The sequence below is a fragment of the Vigna unguiculata genome, chromosome 1 (assembly GCF_004118075.2).
Source record: "Vigna unguiculata cultivar IT97K-499-35 chromosome 1, ASM411807v1, whole genome shotgun sequence".
In the NCBI taxonomy this organism is placed as follows: domain Eukaryota; kingdom Viridiplantae; phylum Streptophyta; class Magnoliopsida; order Fabales; family Fabaceae; genus Vigna; species Vigna unguiculata.
This window is the reverse complement of record NC_040279.1, coordinates 18,085,968-18,093,350: the sequence shown is the minus strand read 5'-3', so window position 1 is coordinate 18,093,350 and position 7,383 is coordinate 18,085,968.

Here is a 7,383-nt window from a genome sequence, read left to right as displayed (position 1 = left end):
TTGAATCAGATCTAAAATTGTCTCCAAAAAATTCATCTTTCATTTTATTTTGTAATATATATATATATATATATATATATATATATATATATATATATATATATATATATATATATATATATATATATATATATATGTGTGTGTGTGTGTGTGTGTGTGTGTGTGTGTGTGTGTGTGTGTGTGTATGTATGTATATATTAATTTAAGATTGAAAAATAATTTATCATAATCTAATAAAAAGTTGAAAGACATAACTAAACATAAAATATATGATAATTAAGTCACAATTAAAAATCGATTATGAAAAAACACATAATACATTACTTTTTCTTCTATATTATAAACAATGAATATACCAAACGCTTATATTTCTTTAAGTGAGATAAGATACTTACCGTTTTTTGTTCGAGAATGGAAGAGAACAAAGGAAAGATGAGAGCAAAAATAATAAGTGTGTCTAATTTCATTATTTTTTTCATAAACAAAAGAAAGAATCATGAGTAAGAAAAGAGATGAGAGTAAAAATAATGAGTTTGTGTTTAATTTCATTTTTTTCATAAATAAAAGAAAAAAACACAGTCAGTGTGAGAAATCACTACAATATATAAGAAATTAAAAGATAATTAGATAAAAAATAAAAATATCTTAATATCTTATTATTTTTTTATTTTTTATTATATTTAATTTATAGTTTATTATTTATTAATATTAAATATTATACTTTATAAAATAAATAAAAATATATTTAAAATTTTCAATATATAATGCAAAATTTAAAATTTTTAAAATAAAATATATAATTTAACTTTTTTTAAATAAAATACAACTAAAAAATTTTCAAAAAAAATAGGGGGGCCATGGCCCCGCCTGCTCCTCCTATAATCCACCTCTTAACTTTTCGAGAAAAAAAAACCATTCAATAAATTACATTTTTATTAATTTGGTATGACATGCAAGAGTCTCCCCTAAAATTTTATACTCCAAGTTTCATCGTAACATGAATTCAAAGTCAAATAAGATTAAATTCCCTTTACCTTAATTTCCCTTTATGTAAGAAATTCAAGGTTGAAAAGGAAGAGAAGCCGAAACCATCATGACAAGAAAAAAAGAATCTTAGAGCACTTTAAATTCCAAAACCTTGCCATCCAACAATAAGAAAAGAAACAAAACCCACAAAACCTTCATACATCTCAAATCCCAAAAGCCTCATTTCAACATTTTTTTGGTTCCAGATCAAATAAGAAATAAAGGCTCATAATAAATATCTTAAAAAATAAAATACTTATACATAAAAAAAATACCCTGCATGGAAGGAAGTGTTTAATAATTGTGAAACTGTAATTTTCTGATTTTTTTAATATTTTTGAAGAAATTGAAAATCCACAACTCAATAAGATGAAGTTGAAACATATTATAACTATAATTATTAGTTTTTTCTCACTTCAAAACTTGTCTAAATTATTTTTGGGACCTTTTCAACCACGCGTCCAAAAGGGTGACCTCTTCAACAATATAGGCACATTAAACCTCACATATCATGTTGGTTTAAAAGATAATATTTTTTCTAACTATGTGCTTTAAAAAACTTCCAACTTTTTCCTAAAAGAGGAAGCTTTTAAATTTAGTTATTTATGTATGAGAAAAGTTTAAACAAAAAGAGGAGAATAAATTAAGTTGGAATCGCATATGTGAAGTGGAGGAATGGATTCAAAGTGGCTGAAATTGAAGAATGTGAATTCAACTTAGAATCCAGATTGTACGCATAGATTATAAAGTTATGCACATAATTTCCACTTGATGAATGCAATCTAACATAATTTAATGGGAACCTTTTTTACATTATAACTCACTTTCCAGTGTCTTTGATCTTAACGAGACACGTTTGCATGACTTCTATAAGGAAGACTTTAATATAGAGACTCATCTCAGTCTGTCACTAGACTAATCATTGACTCTGAAACCAATAAAGATTCTTTTCAAGAGAATTCACTCGAAAATCATAACCTTAATGAGATATAAATCTAACTCATATAAGAGATTGACACCACTTTCAATAAAAATTTTAAGATGATGAATTTATGAATTTTATTATTTCTCATCTTTACTCTAAGTGATTTAAATTTACAGATAATTTTCAACAGACTTTTTCATTTATCAATGAAACTCTGATTCTAATTCTCGTGAAAAAAAATTGTATAAACAATAGCATAAAAATCAGTTTTCATACCTTTATAAAACTGTTTTAGGATGGCTTTTTCTAAAAGTATAGAGTAGTAATAAAATTCTTACATTTAATGGAAAAATATGTTTCTCATGCAAAGTGTTTTGATAACTTTCATCTTTAGTGTGATAGTAACAGCAATGACTGATCTTCGTAAATAACATTTTTTTTTTAGTTTTATTCAGTGCCGTTAAGTTGTCGTTACTTGTTAAACTGACGTGACAATTGTTTCTTGAACGGATTTTTATCTTCCGTATAACATGTTTTTGATAATTTTCAATTTTAGTATTTCAATTTTATATTTGATAGTTCTATAATGTATTTTTTATTCAATAACGTCAAAGTTAATAATATTTTATCGGGTTTAGTGGATTTTCTTTTTTGATAAGTTTCATCTTGGAGAAATTACTTGCTAAAATTTTTTATTAAAAACTTTCTAGCGTCTAAAAATTATGAGGAGTCACCATACCTCATGTTTTCATCCTATTAGTTTCTACATCATGAAATAAAGAAGTGCACTACTTATAGCATATCCATCGTGGTTATGGGTTAAGGACATCGTACTACAAGGAGACTGGTAGTGTAGTGGAGGACATACATTAATTTGTGGGATATATTTTATGAAACTCCTTAACAATTCACGTTAGTATCATTAATGAAAAGTCAAACTCCATTAGGGAGAATGGCTTTCTGCCGGTTAAAAGGGTCGAGAAAAAATAAAATTGAAAGAGAAAATCAGCTATGAGAAATGCATATTGATTCTCTAGTTCATTCTTAATTAGAATTCTTTATCAATTATTATATGATTATCATTCATTCAATTTTCATACAGATTTGAATTAATTGAGTAAGTGTCAATCAATTTGTTAAGTACCTCTTACATTTCCAAGCATCTATGTTTGAGATTTATATAAAAATGTCTCATTAACAATCAATTTTAGTGATTAAAAATTGTTAGTCACTATAATAACCAATTTAAATATCAATTTACAAAATAAAAAATTATTGGTTACTAAAATAATCATTATTATGAATAAAAAATTATAATTGGTCACTAGTTAATTAGAGACTATAATTTAGAAACCAATTCCTTTAGTAGAAAAAACCTTAGTAACTAATGCTTAGTGACTAATTTCCTTTGGTAGCTAAATTTAAAAACTAATTTAGAAACCAATTTTAATTTTTTATTCATAATAGTGACTATTTTAGTAACCAATAATTTTTTACTTTGTAAATTGGTCACTATAATGACTAACAACTTTTAGTCACTAAAATTTGTACTAATGAGACTTTTTTGTAGTGTACCCCTTCAATTAAGTAAACAAAAGATTGTTAGAATTAAACAAACTACCGAAATTCCAATGAAAGTTCAAAACTGAAATTGACAAGTGTTAAAAAACAATTTTAATAACAAAAAATTAAAAATTAAAAAAAGAATAAACTATATAGACTTCCATATGGAAGGTGAGAAAAAAGTTACAAAAAGAGAAAATAGAAAAATGCAGTATGGAGAGTAATGTATAAAGTAATGATACTATCTTTTGCCTTGATTACTTTTGTAGTCTTTGGAATGAAATATTTTCAAATCTAAATGAGTAAACTTGATTATGAATAATCTCCATTATCATGTGTATCTTCATTATTTTTATTATTTTTATGGCATGAGACACTTTGAAGGGAAGGTTCTAATAATATCTTCAAATCCAATATGACACTTTTGAGGAATTAAATCAAATAATATCTCATATACAATTGAGAATAATAACTTGTTTATGTGTTTAGATTATGTGCCTTTCCCAAATAAAATTGTTCATTTAAAATCATCACATCAAATCATTCTTATCACATTCACAGGTCCATTAGATCATCTATCAATAGAACAGACAATCTTAACAAACTAGATGCTATATGACTTTAATTATCCCTCATCTGCACAAAAGCACATGTTAGAATGTTAAGAAAACACATGTTCATTAAACATAAAATCCGTCAAACGGTTAATGAAATTCAACAAATTAGACTTTCTACTAAGTCTCGCCTTGTTAAACTCGTCTATTAAGGATTAAAAGCTAGTTTCAACCATTGGTTTCAGTTAAAGCTTATATAATACCAATTGGAAAAATTCCAATTAAAACAGTTGATTTAATCTTAATTACAATCCAAGAAAGCTAAAATTAGATGTTTGAAATGTGAGTAAAAATGTAGTCATCAAGTACAGAGCCCTTGCTTCAACAACATGTGAGTTGTAATGATTGAATTTTCTTATGCAAGATCTTCATATATCCTACTCACAACCTATTTATTGTGGTAATCTCTTTGTCATAAAGATTACATCTAATCAATTCTTCTATGAACGTACTAAACATATAGAAATATTGAACTTTCTATACGCTTTGTTTTCTACATTTAGAAATTTGTGTTCCTTTTCTTCCATATCTTTTCCTCTTTTTCTCTTGGCATTCTTTAGCTTTTGTTCATTCTCTATTTTCTCTTTTCTCAATGTTTGTCTATGTTTTTCTTTGTTCATCATGTAGCATTGATGGGAATGGCGGGGAAGATTCAAAGAATTCTGCATTGAGAAAACTTTCTACTCTCTTTGTTGTCTAACATTCCAACCACAAACTCTCTCGATTGGTAGAGTGACTGTTTTGTTATCACCAAAACCTTATTGGTTAGTGGGGTTCGTCTACTTTGAAAAAATGTGCTTAACTCACTAGGCGAGCCAAGTGTTAACTGAACGATAAAGTGTTTTATGATTTTTTTTTTAAAATGTAAGCTTTTAAAACTTTTTAATTGCTAATATTTGTTTATCTTTCACTATTTTGTTATATTTAATTAATATATTGTATTTGAATAGTATTGTTATGCAATGAAAAATTAATTGTGACGTATTAACATTTAAATTGAATTGAATATTTATGTATGAATGAAAATTGATGATGATATTTGAAAGTGATTTGAGATAAAATGTATGTGAGAATAAGAGTATGTGAATGAATTTGGTGTGATTTTATATTATATGATTTGAACATAGTTGTTCTCAAGGAGGAAGTATCATGTTGAGAGGTTGTAGGGAACATATTGAATTTGGGACCGTGAAGGAGATGTGCTTAACAAAAACATGTGCTTAACTCCTTGAGCAAGCCAAGTGTGGACTAAGCGAAATAGTGTTTTATGAACTTTAAAAAAGAGTTTTTGGATGTTTTAAAATGTCAATATTGGTTTATATTTCACTATTTTGTTATATATAATTAATATATTGTATTTGAATGTTATTATAATGTAATGAAAAATTAATTATGATTATTAAAATTGAATTAAATGTTTATGTATGAAAAAAAAATGAATGATGGAATTTTAAAATGATAATAGATAAATGTATGTATGAATAGTATGTGAATGAAATTGGTGTGATATGATATACTATATAATCTAAACATAGTTATTTTGAAGGAGGACGTACTATGTTGAGAGGTTGTAGGTAGTGTATTGAATTTGAGATTATGAAGGAGATGATTCTAACTCTACACATATTGGAATAATGTATATGAAAATATCAAGTAATGAGAGTTAATGGAGGTTTTAGTGATCTAGTTTGCCATGTGTGATAACACATATTTTGTACACCCATTTATTTCTTTATTATACATTAATTTCACTTTCCATTTTTTTATTTTTGTAGTTCATTTTTCTATTAGTGATAAATTATATATATATATATATATATATATATATATATATATATATATATATTACTTTTGCATAATGCATTGAATTCTACATTTATATGGATATAAAATGGACATATGTATGATTAGATTTGGTTTTTTCTACTATTTTTTACAATTTTTATTTACAATTTTTGAAGTTGAAGTAGAATTGCTGAAAATTAGGATTTAAGTTCAAACGTATTAGAGACCACATTCTACCTAAAACAAAGGAACCAAAAGTCAATTACACAATTTTTAGGGTTTTAGTTTTCCTCATTTTCTTTCTATTTGTCATCTTTTCAAACTTTATCGTTTTTCTTGTTGTATTTTGTTATCATATAATGGAGAACTAAATCTCTAATGATCAATTCTCGAATTCAACATCAAACAACATGAATCGAGTTTTTGCATTGATCGTCTATTGATTTGAGTTTTTCTTAATTTTGAATTTGCGTTTCTAAAATTAGAATTTGAATTAGAAATAAATTGAAACTTAATGTGATAATTGAATACAAATTGAGTTGAATAATATTGAGATTTAATTTGTAGAAATTAGTTTAGTTGATTGATTGAATTGGTAAGTTATTCACATTTGAATCTAGTTTTAGAAAACTATGATTTTTAGATTGTTTGGGTGTTTGAGCATGTGGATTAATCTATTTTGATTATTATTAATTTCAATTTTAATATCTAATTTTGGTTTCCAATTTATGCTTTTCTCTTTAAACTAAACCTTCAATTTTAATTTGTACGGGAAAAATACTAAATATGGAATGCAATCTAATATGTGTCATATGGGAATCAACCTAAGTTATGTTCAATACAACAAGATTTAGAGAATTCTAGTATTATTTTTATTTCACCTATGATAGTGATATATAAGTGTGAAAAAAAAATTATGTTTTATAGGTTACAAGGAATTTACCTTATCATATGAGGACGACTTAGTTTACTTGAATGTACCTCTATATGAGTGAAGGTCGTACGAAAAAGCAAATCTCTAAGTCTAACTCAACATACAAACTGTAAGACCCTTAGAAATGGCTAAAGGTATAGTGGAAAACACAAGAGCAGATGAGGTGCATGGCTACTCTGGGTAGACGAGTTGAATATGGCTAGATAATGTCTAGTGTTAGACAACCCTTTGCGTTAGATGAATGCCTATTAGACGAGTGGAGTTTTAGACACTTAAGGGTGTTAGATGCAATGAGTGAGCAACATTCGTGGTATACTTTGCATGGCTGAGCTCGTTACATGAGGTCTAGTGTTTTAGGGGGATCTTGAGAATAAAGACAAAGGAAAGACTCAGGGAAGATACAGAAAAGATCTAGAGGAAGAATGGGGCCTGACACTTGATACGTTGTTGTCTTTTCTTAAGATAAAGGTGACCTAGGCATGAATATGATGTTATTTTTCTTTCTATTGAGGAACAAGTGTAGTGCACATCAAAAG